Here is a 27,047-nt window from a genome sequence, read left to right on the forward strand (position 1 = left end):
GCTGCCTCGTCCCCCCCCCCCCAACTACGCTACTGATTCTGATGCCCACAATTCAAAAAGGAGCTTGATCTATTGGAGAGTTCAGAGAACAGCCATGAAAATGATTAAAGGATTAGAAAACCTGCTTGATAATGATAGACTAAAGCAGCTCAATCTATTTATAAATGTATTAATAAAGAGAAAGGTAAAGGATAACTTGATCACTGTCTGTAAGTATCAACACTGGGAACAAATATATAACAAATATATACAAACATATAATATGATCTAATGGCTGGAAGTTGAAGCTAGACTATATCAAACTAGAAATAAGCTGTACATTTTTTAATAGTAAAAGTAGCAAAGAATCCAGTGGCACCTTATAGACTAACAGATGTTTTGGAGCATGAGCTTTCGTGGGTGAATACCCACATCATCGGATGCACGTAGTGGAAATTTCCAGGGGCAGGTGTGTATATATATATATATATATATATATATATATGTTTTAACAGTGAGAATAATTAACCATTGGAACACTTTATCAAGGGTTGTGGTGGATTCTCTACCACTGACCATTTTTAAATTAAGATTGGACGTTTTTCTACAGATCTGCTCTAGGAATTATTGTGGAACCGTTCTCTGGCCTGTGTTATACAGAAGGTTAGTTTAGATGATCACAATGTTCCCTTCTGCTCTTGGAATCTATGAACCAAACTCTGACCTGCTGAACGAATCATACTGAATTGCAGTCTGCAGCCTAAGGCCCAAGTCTAGAAGAGGAAAGTTGCAGAGCTCTGCCCTGAGAAAGGTGATGACTAGAAGCTTGAGGCCAAATTGGGGTGCACACAAGGAGGCCATAAAGGTGTCAGAGGTGCATTTCCCAAGAGAACTCTAACAGTTCTCATTTGGTGACTCCTTAAAGACCATTGTGAAAGGAACTGGTAGAACTATCTCACTCTCATTCCCACTGGAACATCACCAGAGCTGAGCTGTGGGAAATTCTGACATTTCAAAGGAATTCACAAATTGGTACAAAAAGTTGAATTACCGACATTTTTGGTGGAACAAAAAATTCCAAAAATAGGTTTGGAATTGTCTAAATGCAGAATTGCCAAAAAGCACAAATCAGACACCAGCCATTAACGACCCTTTAAAAATAGATTATATTTTATTTTTGTCTGTTGTTTTAATTTTTAAACTCCTCCTGCTGTACCCACTCCCCATGTGTGTTTGGGTGACAATTAGTGCCTGCCTGAGCTGCCACAGTCCATCATGGGAGTTGTGGTTCTCCCTTAATGGGTGGGCCCTTGGGCTGGAATACATCTCCCTTCTATCCCATTGAAGCACCCAAAGCACAACTCCCATGAGGCACAGGTAGATGCAGCTTATGTTGAACTGACTGTAAATGAAATTTTATATCCTTGGGGGCAACAGTTTTAGGAAGAAATCACTGGAGACACAGAGAGCTGTAAACCTTGAAGCAGCCATTTATTGCTGCACCAGAATTAACCAACAGCCAGCCAAAACTGGCTGGGCTATCCCCTAATAATCTAACTCAGTTGCCATAGCAACACAAGATTTTATTACCACGACACCACAACAGAAATGTTTTGACTCAGTTCTACAAACTGAAACACTTCAATTTGGGCTAGAATATTTCATTTCCATTGTCCCAAGTGAAAATTTAAAAATTCCAGCACACTTGAACATCTTGATTCTGCAGAGACTGTATTTTCCCACAAGCAACTGTTTTGACAGAAAATTCCCACTCAGCTCTCCCCACACCTCTGCACATGTCCCTCCCCACAGAACGGTGCGTGACACGCACACACACCATAGGTTGTTTCTGTGATGGCGGAGGTTCCCCCACCTACACACTAAGGGGTCAGGATTCTTTGTCTGAAAGCATGCGTGGCACTAGTAAGCAGGGCGTGAAGATGCCGTGGACCTTGCATGGCAGCCCTCTACCACAGCTTCCAGCAGGAGCAAAATGTTTCCCTGGAAGGCCATGCAGAGCACAGTCGTTGGGGGTGGAGGGACTTAGGGACAGGGAATATGCTTCTTGCCTCTCACTTTTGCCCCTGCACCATCATTTAAAGCCTGTTCATAGCTACAAACACAAGTTACAACACAGCTGTCTTTATTGCCATGTGCAGTGTAGGCAGGGCCCTAAGAGTGTCCTGTAATCAAGCAAGGCTTAATTATAACCAAGGCTGGGTGAAAGCACACAGTTAATGTCTAAACTGCCAGTGGTAGCCAAAATGTAAGTGGGCCCTCATCTCAGCAGTAGCTGTCGTGTGTTTGCAGCCTAGATATTATTATATTAATAACAAGGAATCTCCCAATCCTCCCAATTCCTTGTAAAGGCAGCTGAGATTTCCAAGGCTGGTTTCAGTAGTTAGATTCCCTGCTAACAGCCCTTTCCTTCATTTATGGCTTTGTCTAGATGAGAACCAAGGAGCTGCTATAAACATTTAATGTAACATCCCTGCCTGCCTCCTAGTTTCAGCATTTCACGTTCCAGTGGAGCACACTCACACAAGCATCCTCCAGCTTACACAAAGTCACACACAAATCCCGCTGCTCTTACTCACAATCACTCCCTCACAGGTACTATTCACAGCCCTTGCTCATTTGACAGCTGCACACAAAGACATACACAGATATAGACTGAAAGACGCACATAGTAACACCCACAGGCACATCGTATCAAACATGCTCTTGTACGTCAATCTTCTTCCGCAACCGCATCTCATTCCCTGCTCGTCTGGCAGTCATGCACATTGACAATCAGTAACACATACACAGACAAACTCAGAAATGCACAATGCACTTGTGTTCCCTCATCCACCTCATCAGCCTCAAACTTCAGAAGTTTCAGTCAGCCAATCAGGAAGCAGAAGCAATCCCATGTGACATAGTCAGTTTACCGCACAGGAATAATGAATAGGGCAGGGGTTCTCAAACTTCATTGCATCGCGATCCCCTCCTGACAACAAAAATTACTTTATGACCCCAAGAAGGGGGACCAAACTCTGAGCCTGCCTGAGCCCTGCTGCCTTGGGGTGGGGGGCAAAGCCAAAGCCAAAGCTTGAGCCCCATCATCCTGGACAGAGGGCCAAAGCCAAAGCCCCAGGGCTTCAGTCCCAGGCAGGGGGCCTGTAACCTGAGCCCTGCCACCTAGTGCTGAAGCCCTCAGGCTTTGGCTTTGGCCTCAGGTAGTGGGGCTCAGGCTTCAGCCCTGGTCACCTCAATAAAATGGGTTCATAATCCACTTTGAGGTCCCAAGCCACAGTTTGAGAACTGCTGGAATAGTGAATGGTCTAAGTGAACAGTTCACACAATATCCACTAGCAGAAAATTGTTCAAATAAATTAATCCATTCGAAGACAATGAGAGCTGCTGAATACATTGGGTGGGAACCAGGATCAGTTCAGGAAGGGTTCACTAGCTGTAGAAGGGGCAACATTTTTAACAAACATTTTTCATCTGACCAGCGCTGCTCCTGACTGTGCTCACTAGCACTGCAGAGCCCCAAAACTGCAGCACACTAGCCCTGCGGCAACTCCTAATGAGTCCACTGGCCCTGCAGCTCCTAGCTGGACAGGTCTTTCGAGAACCAACAGAACCAGGTGGAAGGAGAAGAGACCTGCCTTTCCTGCAAAACTGGCTGCCGAGACAAAGTACAATATTTAATGCTTTTTTGCAAAGTAATTATTGATTAAAACAGGCAAAATTAACATAATGGGATCAAGTCCTGTCTGGGTCTCGTAAACGTGTTCAGTAACCCTGAAATACTGGATTTAATGTGCTGACAGTTCCAGTGATTCCACTCCAGCTGCACATTACCCGGGGTAAGCCTCCATGTCTGGGTGCGCTGAAAAGAATGTGAATGAAATCCTGGCCCTGTGGAAGTCAAGCTTAGGGACAGAACCAGGGGGGTTAATTACAGTAGTACCCGGAGCTGCCTCGTACTGCAGTGATGTGTGGAGAGACCTGGGTCCACTCCTCTGGCCAGCAGGAGAGCCAGGCTGGAGAGGGAGGAGCTAGAGAGGTTCCTAGAGGAGACTGAGACAAACACCTCCCAACATAAAAACAACATTGACCATGCCAGCCTCACACTCAGCTTCTTAGCACCAGAGTGAGAGGGGCTGGCTGCTGATTAGCTGGCTGCTGATTAGCTGCCCTGCTTCATGGAGCTTTATGAGTGATCCCATGAGGCAAGGCACTAGAGCAGGCTGAACAATGCTATGGGCCACATACAGTCAACTAAACCATCCAATTCACTGTCTTTGGCCAAGCAGTGTCCCTTCTGTAGTCAAGTCCCTATGGTTTGCTGACAAAGAGGGTCAGTTCTTGACGAGCTTACTCCTCTGGCTGTTCTCAATGGGAGTTTGGCTTGAGAAAGGGACAAGTATGTTAAGTTTTGGCCTAATCAGCACATTTCAGGGCCATGTACACAAGTAATGGTGGTAAGCAAGCATTATGTGTGACAATAACTGTGCATTCATCCAATCCAGGTACAGAACAGTGCTATGTGACTTACCTGGCCAATCATCATGGAGCAACACATCTCAGGTTTGGAATATCCATGATAAATTCACAGAGTAAAAGATTCTGAAGAATATTCACTGAATGATTTCAAATGATGAATACATTCAAAAAATGGTGATGTGTTTATGGTCATTCTGCCACCGGAAAAGAGGCTAATTTCATTACATAAATTTAGCCATTGTGAATTATCCTCCAGCTCTGCTGTGTATATGTAGTCTAAATAGCACTTTGGATCCTTCAAGATGAAAGGTACTATTATGGAGCTGTGGTGACTTGCTTCCCATTATAGGATTGATTTTGACACTCCCCCATCTCCCTGTCTAACTTTCTCTACAAAGCTCCTGTCTACTGTTTCGTCTTTCATCTGAGGTCTCTAGCTGGAGAAGGGTTTTTTTTAATTTCTTTTTAGAATGCTTGAGATTAATCAGACAAGGCAGTCTGGGAATCTGAGACTCTCACTGAGGTGTTGCTCACAAAGAAAGCTGCATTTTTTATTTAGTTAGTTTTGTAAACTCCTACCTCAAAACGGCTTGGACTGAAACAATCCCCTTTATTTTATACATTAGTCCTTGATGAGAACTGCTGCATGTTTTTATTAAGGTCAGGTGGGAATTTTCAGCCATCTGATGTGCCAATATGAATTTCCGAGAGCTCTCTGCAAGGCAGCTTCCCATTAATCCTGTGGAGTTTATCACCTCCTCGGTGTTGCCTGCAGTGTTTGTAAACTCTGTCGGCTTAGCAGCTGTGGCTCAGGCAGCATACGGGCCCTTCTCTGTGTCTCTGCAGGAAATGACGTGCTCAGCCTGCAGACTGCTGCAGCTTGCCAGCCCTGGACAGCAGTAGCTCGACTGCACAAAAAATTAGAAGCTCTGCAGAAGAACGAGGTGCCTGAAGGACACTGAAATCCCCAGTGGGGGCTCCCTGCAAGTTACAGTCTCAGCGGGATGATTGAAAGGATCTAATGCAAGGTAAGAGAACCCTGAGGAAGCAGCTGCTGCCTAAGGCAGGGAACTTGCCCTAGCCACTGGCCAGGAAGAGCTCCCCATAGGGTGACCAGACAGCAAGTGTGAAAAATCGGGACAGGGAGTTGGGGGTAATAGGAGCCTATATAAGAAAAAGACCCCAAAATGGGGACTGCCCCTATAAAATTGGAACATCTGGTCACCCTAGCTCCCCAAAGCACCCTTAGGCAAAGGGGAAGCCTGGTTCTCACTGTAGGCCTCTTCAATAACTCTGTGCCCTTCCTCCTGGACCCTCCCCGCTCCATAAGAACTTAGAAGGTGACACCTTGGCCCATACCATTTATGAATTCTAGACAACCCTTTCACTCCCATTGCAGAGTCATGGACACTGGGCCCTCTCTAATCCAGTCATTGGCACACTCCCCCACTCCACTCCCCGACTCTGCCCACTCCAGTCACAGTCACTGAGGGCTAATGGGGGCCAGTCACATACTCTTGAAATCTATGGAGCAGAGAAAGGACAGCTGCAGGTCACCGACCTGCCCATCTCAGAGCCAATTAAGGGAGAAATCTATTTATCGCCAATTGGAGAGAGTCCAGTGGAGGGCAATGAAACTGTTTAGGTGGCTGGGGCACATGAGTTATGAGAAGAGGCTGAGGGAACTGGGCTTATTTAGTCTGCAGAAGAGAAGAGAGAGAGAGGATTTTATAGCAGTCTTCAACTACCTGAAGGGGGGTTCCAAAGAGGATGGAGCCTAAGCTGTTCTCAGTGATAGCACATGACAGAACAAGGAGCAATGGTCTCAAATTGCAGTGGGAGAGGTCTAGGTTGGATCTTAGGAAACACTATTTCACTAGGAGGGTGGTGAAGCACTGAAATGGGTTACCTAGGGAGATGGTGGAATCTCCATCCTTAGACATTTTTAAGGCCCGGCTTGACAAAGCCCTGGCTGGGATGATTTAGTTGGGGATTGGTCCTGCTTTGAGCAGGGGATTGGACTAGATGACCTCCTGAGGTCTCTTCCAACCCTAATCTTCTATGATTCTATTATTCTAAGGCGAACACAAAATATTGAACAGTGGCTCAGTCAGTGAGCACCCTCCATCCTGTGCTCTGAACAAGGCATGGTCCTATGGAAAAAATAGTATTTGATCATGTAATTAAATATGGTATCCTAATGCTTAGACACGTGGGAGAGGGAGGCAAATTAAGGAAGCACAGGCAACCTTAATTCTGGTATTTCCTAACTTTTGCAGTCTTGACTTTGCAACCTTAATGTTCTTTTAAGAGAGAGTTTTGTATGTGTAAACATCTGCTGTTGGGATTCACCCCTCTCTGGGGCGGCTGGGAGCCAGGCCGCCTCACGACATGGGGCAACAACGACAGTTCAGGGCTCAGACCCTCAGGCAGGGGCTGAGCAAACTGTTCAGTATATTAAGCCCAGGCTCCTGGGTCTGAGCATCGTGGCGAGGGGGAGACTGCCACCCGTAAATGGGGTGGCAGGGAGGACGCAGGCCCGCCCACTCCTCTGCGTCCCAGCCCGGGGCCCTAACAGCGGCAGGCAGCCTGCTGCTGTGTCAGTGGGGATCCTGGCCGCAACACACTGACATTGGCTCTGGGTGTGCTGCAGCCAGACTAGGGTCGGCTGCCCCTGGGCTACTTCCGACCTCCTCTACCAGTACTTCTGTCTCGGCGGCGTCTTCTGCAGCGTCCCACACCATGGGCTCCTCAGGATACCGAGCGAGGGGTAAACTGGGCAGTTCCTCGGGGTCCCTTTGTACAGGCCAGCCTAGGGGCTCTTCCAGCACCTGGTCAGTGTCCAGGCTGCGCAGGTACGGCCAGTCCTTGGGTCGGTCGCAGGCGGCAGGAGTCTCCCCAGCGGGAGCTAGGGCACCAGTGTCTGGCCTCTCCAGCGGCCAGCCAGCTTCTGAGCCCTGGGGATGGGCTTTTATACTTCCTTCCCTGCGCCTTGACCTCTGGGGGGCAGGCACAGGTTTCTGCGGCTCCGCCCACTGTGGCGTCCATAAGGGTTCATCCCTCTGGGGCGGCTGGGAGCCAGGCCGCCTCACTACAGTATGAGAGAGAGGGAGTGGGAGAGAGAGACTAGGTTTTTAAAGCAAATTGAAAAATGAGGAACTCCATCCTGAGTAATCATATTGACACCCAAAGGGTTCATCAGCAGGGGTAGAACCTTTAGATCCACTGGACAGACCTCTGCCACTTGAGCTAACAGAGGAACTGATAGCACTAACAATTATTTTTTTAACAAGGGCAAAACAACATATTTCCTCCAATCTTGTTCTTGAAAATGGTTGAACCATTAAGGCTGAAACATTCACACACAAAAAAAGGCAGCCCGAGGTAGACACCTGGCGTGGAAAATTTCAGCCGAAGCAGTTAAAGATTGGCCAGGTTATAAGCAACTGAAAACAGGGTCTTATAATGGGAAATCTCAGGCAATCTTAAGTATAGATGATGCTACTATATAATACTTTGTTGAGCTCCAACAGTATACAACAGTGTTTAATGTAGACAGTTGGTGTGAATGGCTCACGGTGTTTAGGATGGAAGTACATGTAAAGCTAGGTGGTGGATGCTGCAGTCTTTAGCAGTAGTGGGAGGAGGCCTGGTGGAGGCTTGAGCCCCATATACACAGGATGTTTAGCAGTTCATAGGCTAGTTTGTATAATGGGTCGGTGGGTCACAGTTAGGAAGATGAATGTCTGGGTTCTTCATGGGAAGGGAGGGTTGGCTAGATATGGGGCATATTGCATAAGGTATTTGTTGGGTATATGGATTTTTTTCTGTCCCTCCCTCCCACAGTCTCTCTCCTCAGTGGAACAGGGGCCCAAGGACACTTACACCTCGTAGGTTGGGTTGGGTTTGAAATTCAGGCAGTGTTGAGGAGGCTGTCAGTGACTTGCTTCTCTCCCATCCCCACACAAAGATGTTGTATCTGACTGCCCCCAGCCAGCTGCTCCAGCCCCTGAGGGAGGCAAAGCAGCTTTCAACAGCCAAAGGACTGGATACCAGAGTGTTTGATGTGACTGGAATGTGGAGACAGCTCTCCAGCAGTTTACACCCATTCAGGTTTCTGTAGGGACTACTCTTATCCAGCGGCACTGGAAGAGAAGAACCAGCATGGCACATAAACCAGCCCCACCACATAAATATCACTCCCCAAATCCACGTGCCAGCTCTGTGGCTCTCCAGAGCTGGTATCGTGATGGATTCCTCTTCCCTCCACCTCAGCCTGATCTACTGATTTCCAGGGCTAGCATCAATGAAAGGTCTGGTGTGGGAGGGAACTCTCCACTTGGCACAGGCAGATTTTGGGGGTGCTCGGTGGCAGTTTCCAGTCCCAGCTTGATGACATGTGGCTACTCCCACTGTGTGAGCATGTGGAGAGCTGCAATGGAAAATATGCAAGTGCTGGAAACAGGAAAAAGAAAGAAAAAAGAAAGGACTACAATCTCCCCTTTGCAGAGAGCCCTTCTGACATGGTAATCGGACACGACGCTCAATCTATTTTTCATACCAGGAAATGAAACTTTTCTGAGGGGGAGGGGTTGAGAGAGAATCCTGCACAAAAAGCATTTCCCACAGCTTGCCCTATGCTGGATCCCCCAGACCTCCAGCTTCAACTAACAGCTTCCTTTCTCAAACACCAGGATTCATTTCTCCTCAAAGCCTGCAGTGAACTCAGACTTGGGCACCGTGCCATCAAACAATGCTGCTGGAGAAGGGATTGTTCTGCCCTAAAATTCTTGCTTCAGGGTCAGGTAGGAGGAGAAAACTGGCTTCTTGGGAAACACAAATATCTTGGATAATTAGACAAGATGGCAGGGAAAATGAGGAGGAACAGATAAACCCAACTAGACTTGTCTTGGTTCCATAAATCTGAACACTTCTGCTCTTCCGTTGTTTTTTATTGTTTTCTGCAACTGAAAACCACTCACAATAGTTTTGCTGCAGGGCAATTAAATTGCCAAATGTGCCTCCTAGCAGCTCTCTGGAGAGATCCATATTTACATACAAGGCATACTATCAAAGCTACAGCAGCTAATTGAGGAGAAGGCACAGCAAGTAAACACAGATGGCTCCCATTCAGCTGGACCTCTCCATGCCATTGCAATCAAGCGCAAAGCCAGTGCCCCTCATTCCTGGCACCTGTGAAGCAGAGGGACTTAGAACCTTAATATTAGACTGCCTGAGATGTTTCTGTGCCCCCCGGGGAGAAGGGGTGAGGACCTGGATTCCGGCATCACAGTGTGCATGGAGAATACAAAAGAACTCTTTGAATGACAAGGAAAGCTGGAGAACTGAAGAGAGAACTGATTGTTCATAAAGGCAGCCTACAAAAAGTGCTGAGATCAGGACCGGTGCAAGGAAGTTTCGTGCCCTAGGTGAAACTTCCACCTTGTGCCCCCCCCCCGCTAGCCCCGCCCCCCACAGTAGTTAACTGAGCCCCCCACCCGGGGAGCCCGCCACCCTCCCCACCTGGGGAGCCCCCCCCCACAGCAGCTACCTCTCATCTGCAGCTAACCCCACCCAGGGAAACCCCCCTGACACGGCAGCTAACCCTGCCTGGGGAGGACCCCCCCCCCGTGGCAGCTAACCCCGCCTGGGGTGGACCCCCCTGCTGCAGCAGCTAACCCCTCTGGGGAGACACCCACCCCCGCAGCAGCTAACCCTGCCTGGGGAGACTCCCCCGCGGCAGCTAACTCCCCCTGTGGAGCTCGCCTCAGCTCACCTCGGCTCCATCTCCTCCACTGAGCATGCCGCCGTTGCTCTAATTCTCCTCACTTCCCAGGCTTGCAGCGCCGATTGGAGCGGGGGCTGTGTGCTCAGCGGAGTAGGCAGAGTGGAGGTGATCTGGGGCGGGGAGCGGTTCCCCTGTGTGCCCTTCCCGTTACTGCGGGCGGCCTTTCCCGCCCCAGCTCACCTCCACTCCACCTCCTCGCCTGAGCGGGCTTTGGGTGCCCCCAACTACTAGGCACCCTAGGCAGCCGCCTAGTTTGCCTAAATGGTTGCATCGGCCCTGGCTGAGATATGCCCCCCCCACCCACACAAACACACACAGCTTCGTGAAGAGATAAGGCTAGAGAAGTCAAGGCTGCCCGGGAAGTGGAAGTGAAGGCAAAGAATGGGGTGCTCAAGGAAGCTCAGGTAGATGACCGTGGAACAGAGGGGTTATATGTTTCAGCCTCTTTTCCTGCTAGGGGTTTAAGTTCAAAACCCAGACAAAGGTCAAAAATAAGATTCCTTCCCCCAGTCACTGGGAGTCAGTGTTTACAGGATGTTTACTATGGTTGTCTCTCAGCCAGCAGGAGCTGCAAGACTAGAATGATCAGATGGATCAGGATGGAGTTGCATTGGCTGAACTCTGTCATGGAGGCATTAGGTCAAATACGGGAGGGCACTGATGGATTGTACAGTCTAGAGGCAATGTCTGAGACCCACAGTGTTCTGTTGTGTCACAGCCTGGAGACCCCTGCAGTCAGAGCCAGTGCAAGGAAGTTTCACGTCCTAGGCAAAACTTCCACCTTGTGCCCGCCCCCAGCCTGCGATAGCTCCACCCTGAAGTGCCCCCCCCGTGGCAACTCTCCCCCTACCCTGAGGCACTCCCCCCCCCCCCGCGGCAGCTCTCCCCCCCGCCCCAGCTCACCTCTGCTCCAGAACCCCTGCTGTCGCGCCCGTTGCCAGGCTCATGCCACGTGTGCTAAGCAGAGCTGCGGTGCTCTGCCCAGCCATTGGCGCCACCACCAGCATTGAGAAGAATCGCATGGGATGGAGCGGCTGCTGTGCTGGGAGGGAGAGGGAATCTGAGCCGCCAGCAGGAAGCTCAGAGGTTCTCCATGGTCAGCACGCCGCTGGCAGCCCGAATCTCTGGGCTGGCTGCCGGTGGCGGCGCACTGACCCAGGGGAACCGCTGGACTGGCTGCCAGTGGTGGCGCACTGACCCAGGGGAACCGCTGGGCTGGCTGCCGGGGCGGCGCGCTGACCCAGGGGAACCCCTGGGCTGGCTTCCGATGGCGGCGCACTGACCCAGGGAAACTCCTGGGCTGCCTGCCGGCGGCTCAGACTCCCTCTCCCTCCCAGCACAGCGGCTGCTGAAAAGCTTTAAAAAAAATTGGGGGTGCCACTTTTTGGTGCCTCCAAATTTTGGCGCCCTAGGCAACCGCCTAGTTGGCCTAAATGGTAGCACCAGCCCTGCCTGCAGTACAGGAGGTGCAGTACATACACTTCAGGGCTTCATCCTGCTCTCCTTTCCACCAGCATACAGTGGGAGTAATCCCAGTGATATGAATGGAATCGCAGCAGTGTGAGAGGAAAATCAAGCCCAGACTACTTCCCATCTGGAAATGTTATCCTTGCATAATTATCATATAAACCAGAGCTGAGAAAGCAACAGGCAGGGCAGGACTGTACTTGGGACTGCTTAGCCCAGTCTATCTAAGAAGGATTTCAAGCTGTGGGTTTCCACCACTTCGCTTGGGAAGCTGTACCACAGTGTAAACAACCTCAACATTAGAGACCTTTTCCTGGTTCTCAGCCCCACTAGTTTTCTGCTTGATTATATCCCATTATTTCTCTTTATATCCCATCTCACTCCATTAAGTCATTCTGATTACTAGAAGCCACTGGACAACCAGGAATCAGTGGACTTTGGGTCTATCCCGTAGAACCTGCTCTAGAACTTTGGATGAGTCCCTTCATTTCTCCAAGCCTCTGTTTCTTCTCCTACCCCATCTGTTTGGTCTGTTTAGACAGTAAACTCTTCAGGGCAGGACTTGCTTTTCAGTAGGGAAGCGTACAGCACCTAGCACAACAGAACCTGGATCTGAATTGGAGCCTTTAGGCTATAATTATAATATAATATAAATATTACTGCTATGATATAAATAACAAAGAGGAAGCTAGCAGGAATATTAACACAGCTGCATTTCACACCTGTACAATTTCTGGTGCACATTGCACAGTCACAATAATTATATGTCAACCTACATATTTAACTAGGAAACCAGGAATAGAAAATATTACATCTCCATAGCTAGGTGCTAGTACAGCACCCTCCAACATAGCCTCTGGGCATCTCCCAGGGCTGCAGGGATTTATTCCCAAAAAACTCCTGGGAGCGAGAAAAGTTCCACGTCTTTGTTACATCCAGGGATGAAAGGCCCAGCTCCTCAAAGGTGTTCAGGATCCCAAATTCCATCAACTTCACACAGCTGGTCTAAAGCAGAGCTGGGAACTGGTCACAGGTCTCCTGCATCCCAGCCTAGAGCTCCAACACAATCACTGCTGTTGAGTAAGGGATGTCTCTCATGGCTTTTCGAGATGAGGTGAATGGGGCAGGGTTTGAGTTCTCATTTCTACTGCGGCTATTATTTGGCTGGAAGCGGTTTTCTGTAAAACTGGGTTGAGCAGGCAGCTGAACATTTGTTTCCACTGTGACGGCTGCATCCTTGCAATGGGAACAAGAAAGAAACCAATTTTCTATTCAATTCAAACTATCATAAGATGCAACAAAAATCATGGCCAGACCCTAAAATCACAGGATCCATGTTGATTTTAATTTTTGTAGACCCTGATTTTCTCTGGCCCTGGAGGCTCTAGCGGTGGGATTTTTTGGAGGATTTTGCTGTTTCTGTTTCTCTGAGATACTTACATTCTCCCTCATGCACATTACCCCGCAGCAGCTCTGCATCTGACAGCCAGAGCAGAGAGAATGTGCATGGTGATATCACAAAGGAGGTGGGCACTCACAAGCAGGGCCAGCGCTTGCATTTAGGTGGCTTAGGCAATCGCCTAGGGCGCCAGCATTATTAGGGGGTGGGTATTATTAGGCAGGCAGGACTGCGGAGCCGGGGGACCAGCGTGCAGGGCGGCGAAATGACCGTGCACCTAGGGCACTCAAACCCCTAGCGCTGGTTCTGCTCACAAGCCTGTGCTAAAAACATAGACAGTAGGTGCTGTGGGTGAAAGCTTGTGGTCAACATTGTGAAGATCAGCCATATCTGAGCCGAGGGCAGACCTTGTGGATGTGACAATTGCACAGATAGATGGAGTCCAGACATACTGAGCAGGGCTGGGGGGTCCTGCCAAAAGAGTGAGAGCTGGTTCTCCCTCCTCCATGTTATAGAAGAGGAAAGTAGAAGGACCCTCAATCTCCATGCCTGTCTCCTACACTGGGAGGGTAGACGAGATCCCTCCTCTGATGGACCCAATAGGGATGGACAAAAGAGACCCCTCCCTGTCTCTTTTGATGTGGGAAAAGACTAACCAGCTTCTTGACCCCCTTGACTCTCTGGGGAGTTTATGGGGAGGCAACACGGGCCCCATAGGATCTGAATTCATTGCAGTAGGTCTAAATATTCCCACATAATTACATGCATCTCAGATGCCAGCCTCATCCCTGCTGGTGAATGGTATCGAAGCCCCACAGAGCTCTCCCTTTGGAAGTCCAGCTTTCCTAGAGGAGTGCTTTGCATGGCGCTATGCAGGCTGGGAGACACTAGCTCAGCCTGACCACTAGCACAAGGGCGAAGGGCCACTCACTGAGCATGCTCTGCCCCAACTCCCCCAGGAGATTCACACAGGACTTGCTCAGCTGCAATGTGCCTGATGATCATAGAACGCTCAGATGAAGTTGAAGGGAGAAGCGTTTCCGCAGGTGTCCAGACCATGCCACATTGGGGGCTTGGAAGGCAGGGAACAGGACGTTGGAGTTGGTTTGGAACTGAGGAGAGTCAGTGCAGAGCATGACCCACCTGCAAGATTTCGTCCATCTCTCCAGGAAAGAAGGTATATATGATGCAGGGGGCTCAGAGCAGTGCATTGCAGAAGCCCAGGCCAGAAGAGACAGAGGTCTCTCAATGATTCCTTGGTCTATCTGAATGGCTTACAAGTAAAGAGATGTGTTTTCCATCTGCCAGCCCTGAAAAATTGCCCTTGAGTCTGGGAGTTGAGCTGGATTCTTTCTGACTTTCACATCACCATCAGGAACAAGGATCCTTCAGTTAGTCAGCACAGATGCCAGCTCCCTCTGCCATCACTAGGCCAGCCAGCCAGGGCTCATGGGGTAGAATCCAGCTCTCTCTCCTGTCACAGGGCCGGCCAGGCACAACTATTGGGGGTAGATTCCAGCTTCTTCTCCCATCTCTGGGCTGGCTTTGCAGAGTTATAGGGGATGGTGCAGCCATACTGCAGAGGGACACACAGAACTTTGAACTCAGCTCTTGGCCACAGAAGAGACCTCCAGTTCCCCCTTAAGGAACAGCACAGTATGTACAAAGCGTGTGTCTCCACCCTGACTGCTCCATTTGCTCCTGGTGAGCAAGTAACAGTGATTCCAGAGCGGTATGAGCTAGAACCCTAGAATGTTTTTGAAAATCTATGTTCTAGAGCAGTATTCTGGGCAGGTCTCTAGCCTGCGTTATGCAGGTCAGACTAGATAATCACAGTGGTCCCTTTTGGCCTTGGAATCAATAATATTTTAATTGAACCTCTTCCAGTTCTGGGAAAGTCTGGTTCTGGATCCATAGATAAATGCTGCAGTTTGGGCTCATATTTCTAATGGGCACTGACAGAAATCCTGAATCCACATGCTCCCCTCAGCTGGATTCACATCTCAGCTTCCCAGCTCAATCCATCTCTGTGGATGGTGACACTCTGTCCCTGTGGCAGGAAAAATAGACTGCAAGTAGGAATACGTTATTATGCTCCAGTTACGGAAAGGTCCCTGCCTATTCCCAGCAGTTACGATCTTCCCCTTTTCTTGCAGTAGAAAATGCATAGCATTGTCTTCTGGGGCAGTCTCTGCTTTAGACACTGCTGCACAACAACAGTAACAATAATCACCTAGCTCTTACACTTGTCATCAATAAGCGCCTTCAGCCTGACCAAAAGAAATGCCTTCTGGGAGCAGAGAGTCAGATCATTTTTATTTATTATTTGCATGGCAGTAGCACCTAGCAGCCCCACAGACCAGGTCTCCCCTGGGCTAGGTGCTGTACAAATACAGAACAAGAAGTCTCTTCCCGAAAGAGCTTATCCTGTGAGTGTTAACCTCAGCTTCTGCATCTCTCCTGGGTAGCATTGCATGACACTAGCTTCTGATATCTACTTCCACTGACCCTAGCTTGGCTTTGGGAATGGCCCTCTCTGTGCTGTGTTGCTGCTGCAAATTCATTTGCCATGGAAAAGGGAGCTGTGGGGTTTGCTTAATTACTATAATGGGATTATGATTATTAAGCAAATGGATTTAGTGTCTGACTCCCCTGCAATGATACCCATATAAACACAAGAGCACAGGGTGAGCTGTGCCTCTCTCTTATACCATACAGTTGAGCGGCTGTGTAGGAAACCAACACTTCCATCAGACTTTGCCATTCTTCTTTTCCACCACTACCCAGTGACATCACAAACAAGTGCCAGTGGCATCAGACTCTGTTGTCATGACGAAGACTATGATGCAGTGTTGACTTCCCCTGTATTTTAGCAGCAGGAACACATGGAGTGTTACTAATCAAGCACTGAGAATTGCACATCAGTGGGGTTCACCCTAGAAGACACCTGTCTGGGAAAGTGAAGATCTGATTCCAAATGGCCTGGCTGAAATACTGCATGTCAATCACACCCAGGAGAATCCTCAAACCAGGCACAAGGGATGAAGCTGGGGTCCAGAGAACACCTGAGAAATCCAGCCATTCCCTTTACCTTCACAGAGCACTGCAGAAACACACGGACTCTGAATGGGCAGCTTGCTGCACAGTTATGATTAACGAGCTGCCAGAAATATCTCAGCCATGTATGTGTGCAAGGGAAACATTCCCATACACAGTCCTGGGCAGAGCAGCTGGGAGCCCTTTGCCTGCTGTCATCGCCTATCCACTCAGAAGATGTGGGTACTAAATGTGGGCACTCAGGTTAGAGAGGTGCCTTATCTGCAACATCCCCCTCTCCTCCTCAGGCAATTTACACTTCAGCCCCCAGCCTCCATGCTGAGAGACAGCTCAGCCAGCAGCAATCCTAGACGCAGGAGCCTGTTGCCAGCATGGGCCTATACAGTGGGCTTCCCAGACGGAGTAATGTTCACTGTCCAAGGCAGGAGACAGAAGGGGACAAGATTTTGCCTTCTTGTTTCCCCGTAATATTTAGTACCTGCTTCGGTCCTCTAACAATCTGCCCCTCTCAGGCAGGAGAAAGCTACAAGGGAACATTACATGGGGGCGTAAGTCCCCAAGGAGAAAGGGAGCAAGCGATGGACAGTTTCTTGCTGATCCCTCCTCTCCCTTTTCACTGGTATAGCCTCTGGGGCACCTGTGCCAGCATGAAGAGCCATCCTGATACACACAAGCCTCACAGAGCCAGAGCCCTTCCAGAGCACAACTCCGCCCCAGAGAGCTGGGGGAGAACCCAGCTTCCTCCCCAGGCAGGAAGGGAAGAGCCCCATGAGTTCTACCCACTGAAGGAGGGGAGGGGGAGTGGCCTTAACTTTACTGCCTGCTTGCAGGGATGCAGCTGTCTGTAACAAGTAGCTGGCGGAGGTGGAGAGGGGCAGTGGCGTCAGATGGGCAGGAGACTGAAGCTTGGGCACTGGCCCATGCACGTTGGTGGGGTTTTATGGACAGTTGCCTCCTCACTGCTGCAATAATCGTGCCCATGGTTATGACTGATGCCAGCCCTTCGCTGCCCATGCGGTGCTGGGGGAGATCCAGGGAGTCCGGCTCTCCTCCCCTCCTCCATGGCAATGGCCTCTCCTAACACAGAGCTTTTCTGGGGGGAGCTATAGCTTCCCCTTCCATGCACAGTTCAGGGAAAGCCTGGCTCCCTCCCGCAGCTGTCCACGAGTCACTCAGGCCGGGCACAGGACGGGTGCAGCCCTCCGACTGGCATACCTGCCACCCGCGGGGAGCCCCTGCCTTCGCCATCTGAGCGAGCGCCTGGAGCAGAGGGGGCTTCCCTGTGGGAGGTGGCAGCCCCAGCCACACTTCAGCTAGAGCTCGCTGTCCGAGCAGCTCCGCGGGAGGCGGCGGGGGGACCCTATTGACACCCCCATCCTCCCTTCGGCCGGGTCTGAGTCCCTCCCCCCGCTAGGAAATGCTCCGGCCAGCCATGCCTCTGCGCCGGAGCAGGGCTCGGAGCCCGGCTCTGCTCCACGCCAGGAAGTCAGGCAGAGCGCGCGGGAGGGCGGCCAGACCCCGGCGCCCCCGAACCAGCGCAGCTCAGCGCAGCGCGGCGCTTGCCCCCTCTCCTACCTGGGAGCTGTCCAGAGGCTGGAATCCAGCGGCGGCTGCCGGGCTCTGCTCACCTCCCTCCGTGCCGTAAATCCTGGCGGGGCTCGCGCGGTGGGAACCCCGAGCTGGCTCCTCCCGGGGCCGGAGCAAACCCCCGGCGCTGTCCCCAGGGCGCAGAGCGCGCGGCGCAATCCCCGCCGCTCAGAGCCCGCCGCTCGCCACTGCCCGGCCGGCGCCCGCCGCCTCCCGAGCGGTCCCTGCGCTCCGTTTCGCCCGCCGCCGATTGGCCGCTGGCTCCTGTGCGGGGCTGGCCGGCATCGCCCGCGCCTCCAGCCTGCGGCCCCGCCACCGCCCTGCGTCCCGCCAGCCCTGGGCAGGGTGCACACCGGGGAGCGCGGAGCTGCTGCTGCCGAGGCGGGGGCGGGCGGCAGGCGGGGGGGCAAGGGGGATCTCCGCGGCTGCTCCTTCCACAGACCAGTGAAGCCAGGAGGAGGCAGCGGGGAGCGGAGCAGCGGGTCTGGCCGCCAGCTGGGCTTCGTGCCGGGGAAAACATCCCAGATCGGGGGCGCAACGGGCGAGGGCCCCGAGCCCTCCTCGGGTCTGGCCGCAGGGGCAGCACAGAGCGAGGCACCGGCCCGGCCGCTGTCTTTCCGCCCGCCTCAAGTGGTCTTCGCTCGCCGGCCCTGAAGTGCCCAGTGGCCCCGATCGAGTCCCTCCCGCACAGGGGCCCAGACGGGCTCAGCCCGCTCCCTGGGGCACGTCCCGCTCTCAGAACTGAGTTTGGGACTTTGGAAACTGGCGGCGAGGTCAGGGGAGCGTGTCACGCTGACTTTCCAGCCGGGACAAAGCTCAGGGGGACCCAAACCCAGCCCCGGGGAACCCAAGAGATGGGGCCAATTCAGGTCAGGGGGTCGGTGGGCGTGTGTCCCAGTCAAACCGAACTCCAGCTGCTTTCAGCGGCGTCCTTTAGTCCCTGCTGCACGGGGTGGGCCTGTGGAGCCGAGAAAAGGGCAGGGCTGTGTCACTGAGCCATTTGTCTGCGCTAAAATGTGGAGAAGGCACCACCACCCCTCCCCCGTCATCGGCACCACTCCCCTGGAGAGGGGACTGACCCCTGAGTGCCCTGAGCACCTACTTGCATGGCCCACACAAGAGGGCCTGCAATGCTTTTCAGTGGGTGCAGTGACACCCTCCCCAGGCGCCACTGCCAGATCCAGAGATAATCCACCCCCTCCCCCATTGCTTGCCTTTCATGCCTCCCTTAATACCAGGAGTAACAGAGCTACTTCGCCTGGGGCATCCCCATGGCAACCTGAACTCTGACCCAGGGACGCCCTGATGAACTCCCAGGCTCGCTGGGAGGATCCCCTTTTTCAGACTGTTGCAGTAGGTGTCATTTCTTCCAAGGGAAAGGTGAGATCACGCAGGGCCTGGGCTGGACTCTGCTGAAATGCACCTGCCTGCTGGTGGCTCTCTTTAAAGAAGCCAAATGTTAATGCTCAGCATAGGGTCCCATGGGGCTGGTGCATAGCCAGTGCTACAGGGGAGCGCTGCACTGACAGATCTTTCCTGCAGGCTGAGGTGTGGTGATGGTGTTAAAGGGAAGCAGGGGAGACATACTGGAGATTTGATGGTGGAGGGAAGTGGGGAAGCTTGTGCCCATATGAAAAAGTTTAAGGTGCTGATCCAGAACCCACCAGTAACAGGGCAAACATATTCACTGACTCCAATGGGCATTGGAGCAGGCCTAGCTGCTCACAGCTTTCTATCTAGACACCTTTAAACATTTTAGAATTGCTAAAAGACTCCACCTTTCCCCTTCTACACTCTGTGCCAGCACCGGTCCTTTTCACTCCCACTGCATCCCCTACACATATGCCCTTTCATCTTCCCTGCCATACTTTGCCATCCCATAGCTTGTTATGGCCAGAAGGGACCATGTGATCATTGCTCTGACCTCCTGCATCACACAGGCCATGAGTCTTCCCTGAATTAATTGCTGCTTCAAGTCCAATACATGTCGTTGAACTAGAGCAGAGCTTTTAGAAAAATATCCAGTCTTGATTTAAACATTGCCAGTGATGGGGAATCCACCACATGCCTCGGTCAGTTGTTCCAATGGTTAATAACCTTCATTGTTAAAAAAGGATGTCTTATTTCCAGTCTGAATTTGTCTAGCTTCAACCTCCAGCCCCTCATTCTTGTTATATCTTGTCTACTCAATTGAAGAGCCTATTATCAAATTTCTGTTTGCACATAGGTACTTATACACTGTGATCAGATCACAGCTTAACTTTCTCTTTGATAAATGGCATACATTGAGCTCCTTAAGTCTTTCACTATAAGGCAGGTTTCCCTATTCTCTAATTGTTCTCATGGCTCTTCTCTGAACCCTCTCCTATGTTTCAACATCCTTCTTGAATTGTGGGCACCAGTTCTGGACACAGTATTCCTGTAGTGGTTGCACTGGTGCCAATGCAGAGGTAATAGAACCTACTCAAGATTCCCCCGTTTCTACAGCCAGGGAGCGCATTAGCCCTTTTGGGAGCTCACATTCAGCTGACTATCCTGGGAAGCAGTGACTCTCAAAAGGACTTGAGTCACAGTGGTTAGAGTACTCCATCTTATAAATATGGCCGATGTGCTTTGTTCCTAGATGTATAACTTTATATTTAGATGTATTAAAACACACATTGTTTGCTTGTGCCTAGCATTATCAAGCAGTCCAGATCAGTCTGTGTCAGTGACCTGTCCTTTTCATTATTTATCACTCCTCCAAAAGCCCAGGGTTGTGAGTTCAATCCTTAAGGGGGCCATTTAGGGATCTGAGGCAAAAATCTATCTGGGGATTGATCCTGCTTTGAGCAGGGGGTTGGATTGGTGACCTCCTGAGGTCCCATCCAACCCTGACATTCTATGATTCTATGATTTGACATTGTCAGGAATGATTTTATGTTTTCTGCCATGTATTGAAAAAATTATAGGGCCAAGAACTTGTCCTCACACCTTCTCAGTAATAATTCCCCAGTCAGCATAACATTTTAGGTCTTTCAGTTAGCCAGTTTTAATTCATTTAACAAGTTTCTTTTTGAATTTGTACAGTTCTAGTTTTTTAATCAAAATACCCTGTGCTATGAACTCAAATGCCCTACATAAGTCTAAATATATTCATCAACACTATTACCTTTATCAACCAAAATTGTAATCTCATAAAAATCAAGTTAGTTTGACATGATCTATTTTGCCATAAACCCATACTAATTTGCATTAATGATATTACCATTTTTTAATTCTGTATTAAGTCTCATATCAGCTATTCCAATATTTTGCCCAGAATCACTGTCAGGTTGACAGGCCTATAATTATCCAGGTCATCCCCCTTTACCTTTTCTTAAATATTGGCACAACAACATTAGCTTTTGTCCAGTGTTCTGGAATTTGCCCAGTTTTCCAAGACTTATTGAAAATTAACATAAAGAGCCTAGAGAGCTCCTTAGCCAGCTGTTTTAAAACTCTTGGATGCAAGTTATCTGGACCTGATGATTTAAAAAGTCTGACTTTAGTAGCTGTTTTTAAACATCCTTCTAAGTTACTGTTGGTAATGGAAAGCATTTCATGATCATCTGATATTTATCATCATCTGTCTTTTCCCAAATAAAGAACAAAAATATTTATTGAGTACTCTGCATTTTCTGCATTATTGTTGACAATTCTGTTATTTCCATCTAGTAATGGACCAATACCATTGTTAGGGATCCTTTTGTTTCTAGTGTAACCCTTCTGCTCCTCTGAGTTGGCAGCAACAAGGGCCGAGTTCAGTATCCAGGGGCTCCATTTCAATAACACAATGCATAACCGGCTCGAGCCCCCACCCAGTGACCTGGGACACTTACATACCACCCCCCTGGGCGCCTCTAGGAGGCAATACTTCCCCTCTCGCAAGCACAGAGTCTGAGTGTAGCAAAATCCTTTTAATCAAGGAGGGAAACAATGCTGCATCACATTGGAGAAACACCACAAAAAGAATTATAACACAAACCATAAGCAAAAAACCCACCTCCAAGTACATTTGCAATGTCCTTTCCCCCTTAGGGTCTTAAGTCCAATCACCCCAAAGTCCAGCAACCCAAAAGTCTCTGGTCAGTGCCACCCCAGAGTTCAAAAGTTTATCTGCAGAGTTTTACCCCCCTCAGTCTGGGTGGAAATGGAGGGGGGGCCACACAGAGTGGTGGGGCCCACAAAGAGTGGTAAGGGACACCTTACGTGGGCCAAGGCCAACTGCTCCACCTCTCCCTGGAGTCCTGCTGCAGCCTTCACCACGACCAGCTCCACTACACCAGCTGTGCCACTCCTCCAGCCAACCCCTCAAACCACTCCACTCCACTCACTGTTCCATGGGCTGCTCCAACATGCTGCAAACTGCTCCAATCTGCCAGCCACTTAGCAATAGGTCTTCAGGCTCCTCCACTAGTTAGCACAGCACTCTGCTCCCAGCTCAGTAATTCTAGCTCTTTAGTGATTTCAACTCTTAGCAATTTCAGCTCATAGTAGAGGAGCCCCAGTGCACCATTGGCCCAACATGAATTCAGCTCAGCAGCCTTCAGATAGACTCCTAATGGAACAAAAATTAGCTCTACTCTTTAACAGTGGAGAGAGAAGAAAATGTAATTGGTGCACCAGGCCCTCAAAAGGGACCCATACCATCAAGCACATACACCAATCCCCAACAGCTCTCTCAATTCACCAGGTTTTGGAACCCATGTCCCTTGTCTGGCAAGTGCTACTTAACTGAGGTTGAGTCATTTCTGTCATGAAGCAGTCTCATAGTTCCTCATTCACATAGTCAGGGTAACTTCACTTTATTCTTCCTGCCCCATAACAAAGAAATTGGGGATACCAGAGCTGTCAAAATAACCATCCCAGGCTGCCGTGGGCTATGCTAGGTGAGGTGGGTATGCCAATACAAATACCTGAAATTCCTTTCCACACTCCCCATAATTCACCACCAGATGTCAGGGTAGAGCTCATCCTGACTCTGCTTACACTAGTACACTTAACAATAAACTCTTCTGGTCATAGGGCTTATCTTATGTCCTCTTGCTTCCCTTACCAATTTTCTACAATTTCTAACTTCTCATTTATATTCATAGTTATCAACTTTCATTTTATCCTATTATTATTTAGCTATATATTTATTTATTATTGATGCTTTCACTTCCCCTTTAAGCCAGGCTTAATGCAGCCTTCTTTCCTGATTGTGGGATAATGGCTTTTGGGCATCTAGTCAAATGTTCATAAAGTTCCTGATTATTATTCACATTCCACTTACATTCTTCATCCAGGTTGATTTGGCTAATAGTTGTTTTCAACTTTGTCAAACTCGCCTTTTCAAAGCACCAAGTATTATATTACTGCCTCCATCTCCCTGTCCCTTCTCTCCTTCCCCTCTATGTCTCTCTGTTGCCTACTCTTTTCCATGCTTCTCTCCCCTGCCCTCTTGCGATTCATAGATTCATAGACTTTAGGACTGGAAGGGACCTCGAGAGGTCATTGAGTCCAGTCCCCTGCCCTCATGGCAGGACCAAATACTGTCTAGACCATCCCTGATAGACATTTGTCTAACCTACCCTTAAATATCTTCCACAACTTCCCTAGGCAATTTATTCCAGTGTTTAACTACCCTGACAGTTTGGAACTTTTTCCTAATGTCCAACCTAAATCTCCCTTGCTGCAGTTTAAGCTCATTGCTTCTTGTTCTATCATTGGAGGCTAAGGTGAACAAGTTTTCTCCCTCCTCCTGATGACACCCTTTTAGATACCTGAAAACTGCTATCATGTCCCCTCTCAGTCTTCTCTTTTCCAAACTAAATAAACCCAATTCTTTCAGCCTTCCTTCACAGGTCATGTTCTCAAGACCTTTAATCATTCTTGTTGCTCTTCTCTGGACCCTCTCCAATTTCTCCACATCTTTCTTGAAATGCAGTGCCTAGAACTGGACACAATACTCCAGTTGAGACCTAACCAGCGCAGAGTAGAGCGGAAGAATGACTTCTCGTGTCTTGCTCACAACACACCTGTTAATGCATCCCAGAATCACGTTTGCTTTTTTTGCAACAGTATCACACTGTTGACTCATGTTTAGCTTGTGGTCCACTATGACCCCTAGATCTCTTTCTGCCATACTCCTTCCTAGACAGTCTCTTCCCATTCTATATGTGTGAAACTGATTCTTCCTTCCTAAGTGGAGCACTTTGCATTTGTCTTTATTGAACTTCATCCTGTTTACCTCAGACCATTTCTCCAATTTGTCCAGATCATTTTGAATTTTGACCCTGTCCTCCAAAGCAGTTGCAATCCCTCCCAGTTTGGTATCATCTGCAAACTTAATACGCGTACTTTCTATGCCAACATCTAAGTCATTGATGAAGATATTGACCAGAGCCGGTCCCAAAACAGACCCCTGCCGAACCCCACTTGTTATACCTTTCCAGCAGGATTGGGAGCCATTAATAACTACTCTCTGAGTATGGTTATCCAGCCAGTTATGCACCCACTTTATAGTAGCCCCATCTAAATTGTATTTGCCTAGTTTATCGATAAGGATATCCTGCTAGACCGTATCAAATGCCTTACTAAAGTCTAGGTATACCACATCCACCGCTTCTCCCTTATCCACAAGACTCATTATCCTATCAAAGAAAGCTATCAGATTGGTTTGACATGATTTGTTCTTTACAAATCCATACTGGCTATTCCCTATGACCTTACCACCTTCCAAGTGTTTGCAGATGATTTCTTTAATTACTTGCTCTATTATCTTCCCTGGCACAGAAGTTAAACTAACTGGTCTGTAGTTTCCTGGGTTGTTTTTATTTCCCTTTTTATAGATGGGCATTATATTTGCCCTTTTCCAGTCTTCTGGAATCTCTCCCGTCTCCCATGACTTTCCAAAGATAATAGCTAGAGGCTCAGATACCTCCTCTATTAACTCCTTGAGTATTCTAGGATGCATTTCATCAGGCCCTGGTGACTTGCAGGCATCTAAATTTTCTAAGTGATTTTTAACTTGCTCTTTTTTTATTTTATCTTCTAAACCTACCCCCTTCCCATAAGCATTCACTATATTAGACATTCCTTCAGACTTCTCAGTGAAGACCAAAACAAAGAAGTCATTAAGCATCTCTGCCATTTCCAAGTTTCCTGTTACTGTTTCTCCCTCCTCACTGAGCAGTGGGCCTACCCTGTCCTTGGTCTTCCTCTTGCTTCTAATGTATTGATAAAAAGTATTTTTGTTTCCCTTTATTCCCATAGCTAGTTTGAGCTCATTTTGTGCCTTTGCCTTTCTAATCTTGCCCGTGCTCTAATCTTGATGTACAGTAACAGACACACATATCTCTGTGAATCTGTGATACTGTGCCACGCCCCAGCACAACAGAGCCCCAGTCCTGACTGGAACCTTTAGTGCTAGCCCTATTCAAATGCTGGTAATAGTTTCATGGGGGCCTTTATTGGTCCAGAGAAGCAGTCATCCTTCTGAATTCCCCTAACCATTTGCTTTTCTCCCATGGCTAGCATAAAGGTGTATATAATCCATGATGAGACTAACATGAGGTACAAGATACAAGTCCTGGATCACAAACATTCTGATGATATATACCCCAAAAGCATACAGAACAGAAGGTACACACAACATTCTGCAGCCAGAGCCCTGGCTTACTTGGAGATGAGTCCCTGGAAAATGTTAAGCTGCTGACAACTTTGGTGATTCAATTTTCCTGACAGGCAGTGCCACAGCTTTTGGATGCAAAAGTCCCCAGTTGGATATCTTGCTGGAATGGATTCTTCATGCATAGAGGTAATCTTTCACTGGCTCGTCCCATGTTTGGCACCACTGGATCAACTGTGCCAGGCCTCATGGGTTTTATTTCCCTGTATTTCATCAGGATGCATCTATTCTTCTCTCTAACGTCAAGAGGCATTTCTGGTTTAATCTCCTCTTTTCAGGGGCTTCCAGTCACTTTGTGAAACAGCTTGTTTCCCAGGGAGAGTTTGGTTTTTGAAGTTTGAAGATGATGCGCTCAGCTGGGTTTGCAGTTGCATTTTTTTGAAACACTCTTATTGAAATATATAATAATTTTACTGCACTGTGCTGTCAGCTTGTGTCGCCCCAGGGAGTGCTGTCACAGAGACCCCCCTCTGAGGCACAGTCCCCTCCCTGCTTCCCCCTTGGGGTAGCAATTTGCTGCTGGCCTAAACCAGGAGCATAGGATGAGCCCCCTGTCCCCAATGCTGGTTTGGTTATGCAGGCCAACACACATGGAGCATGAATCCTAGGCTCTGCCCATTTTCCCCATAGCCAGGGGCATGTGCAGGAATTTAACGTGACCCCTTTTGGAGGGGCATGCCCTGTGCCCCCACTGTGGCCTGGGCACTGGGATAGATCTGTGACCCTACCATGGATCCAGGGGCCAGAGGAGCTTGCTTTCCCTGCCACAGTACCCCAGAGAAGCTCTGTTTCCCTGTAGTGCGGCTCGGCTGCGGTTTGCCCCTCAGCGGGGCTGTGGGGTATCCCACTGCCTCGCTCTGGTTCACCGGCCGGTGGCTTTGCTGTCGTGGGGAATAACACACACTCGGTTAGGGGGACTCAGACCCTGGGGCGGGGCTGAGTCAATAGTCTGAAACCGGCCCAGACCCTAGATCTGAGGGGGACAACAAATGCTGAGTCAGAACTCTCAGACCCTCAGGCAGGTCTGAGCAGTAATAGTAGTCTCAAGCCTGGCCCTAGGTCAGGGCGGGGCAACAAACACTGAGTCAGGATGCTCAGGCCCTCAGGCAGGGCTGAGCAGTACTTATAGTCTTCGGCCTCCTCAGGCCAGGGGAAGGGGGAGTCTGCCACCCCGGAGTGGAGTGGCGGGGGGATGCAGACCTTCCCACTCCACTGTGTCTCAGCCCAGGGCCCTAGCAGCGGCAGAGACTTGCTACTGTCAGTGGGGATCCTGGCTGCAACACACTGACATTGGTTCTGGCAATGTTGCAGCTAGACTGGGGTCGGCTGCCCTCGGGCTACTTCCACACTCCCCTTTGTAGGATACCTGAGTTGTCGTAGCATCACCGGCGGTCTCAAACACTATTGGCTCCTCTGGGTAAGTGGCCGATGGTAGGCTCAGCCGCTCCTCGGGGTAGTTGGCAAGAGGCAGGCTTGGCTCCTCCTCAGGGTAGCTGGCAAGAGGCAAGCTTGGCCCTTCCTCAGGGTAGCAGGAGCAGAGTGGTCCCAGCCAGTCCTCCTCGGGGTAGCTGGCGTGGGGC

The 27,047-nt window shown here is 49.6% G+C and overlaps 1 protein-coding gene across 2 annotated transcripts in view; it reads right to left on the reverse strand.

The window, feature by feature from the left end:
* The window catches only part of TMEM121 (transmembrane protein 121), a 330,037-nt gene that overhangs the window by 147,002 nt on the left and 155,988 nt on the right, over positions 1-27,047 (reverse strand). The window contains exon 1 of one of the 2 annotated variants that reach the window (XM_050963360.1): positions 17,763-17,942. The exons of the other annotated variant lie outside the window; for it this stretch is intronic. The gene's annotated coding sequence lies outside the window, so the exon portion shown is untranslated. Of the gene's footprint in view, positions 1-17,762; positions 17,943-27,047 lie in introns of those variants that run through there. 2 annotated transcript variants of the gene reach the window in all.

Source organism: Gopherus flavomarginatus, chromosome 7 (assembly GCF_025201925.1).
Source record: "Gopherus flavomarginatus isolate rGopFla2 chromosome 7, rGopFla2.mat.asm, whole genome shotgun sequence".
Taxonomy (NCBI): Eukaryota; Metazoa; Chordata; order Testudines; family Testudinidae; genus Gopherus; species Gopherus flavomarginatus.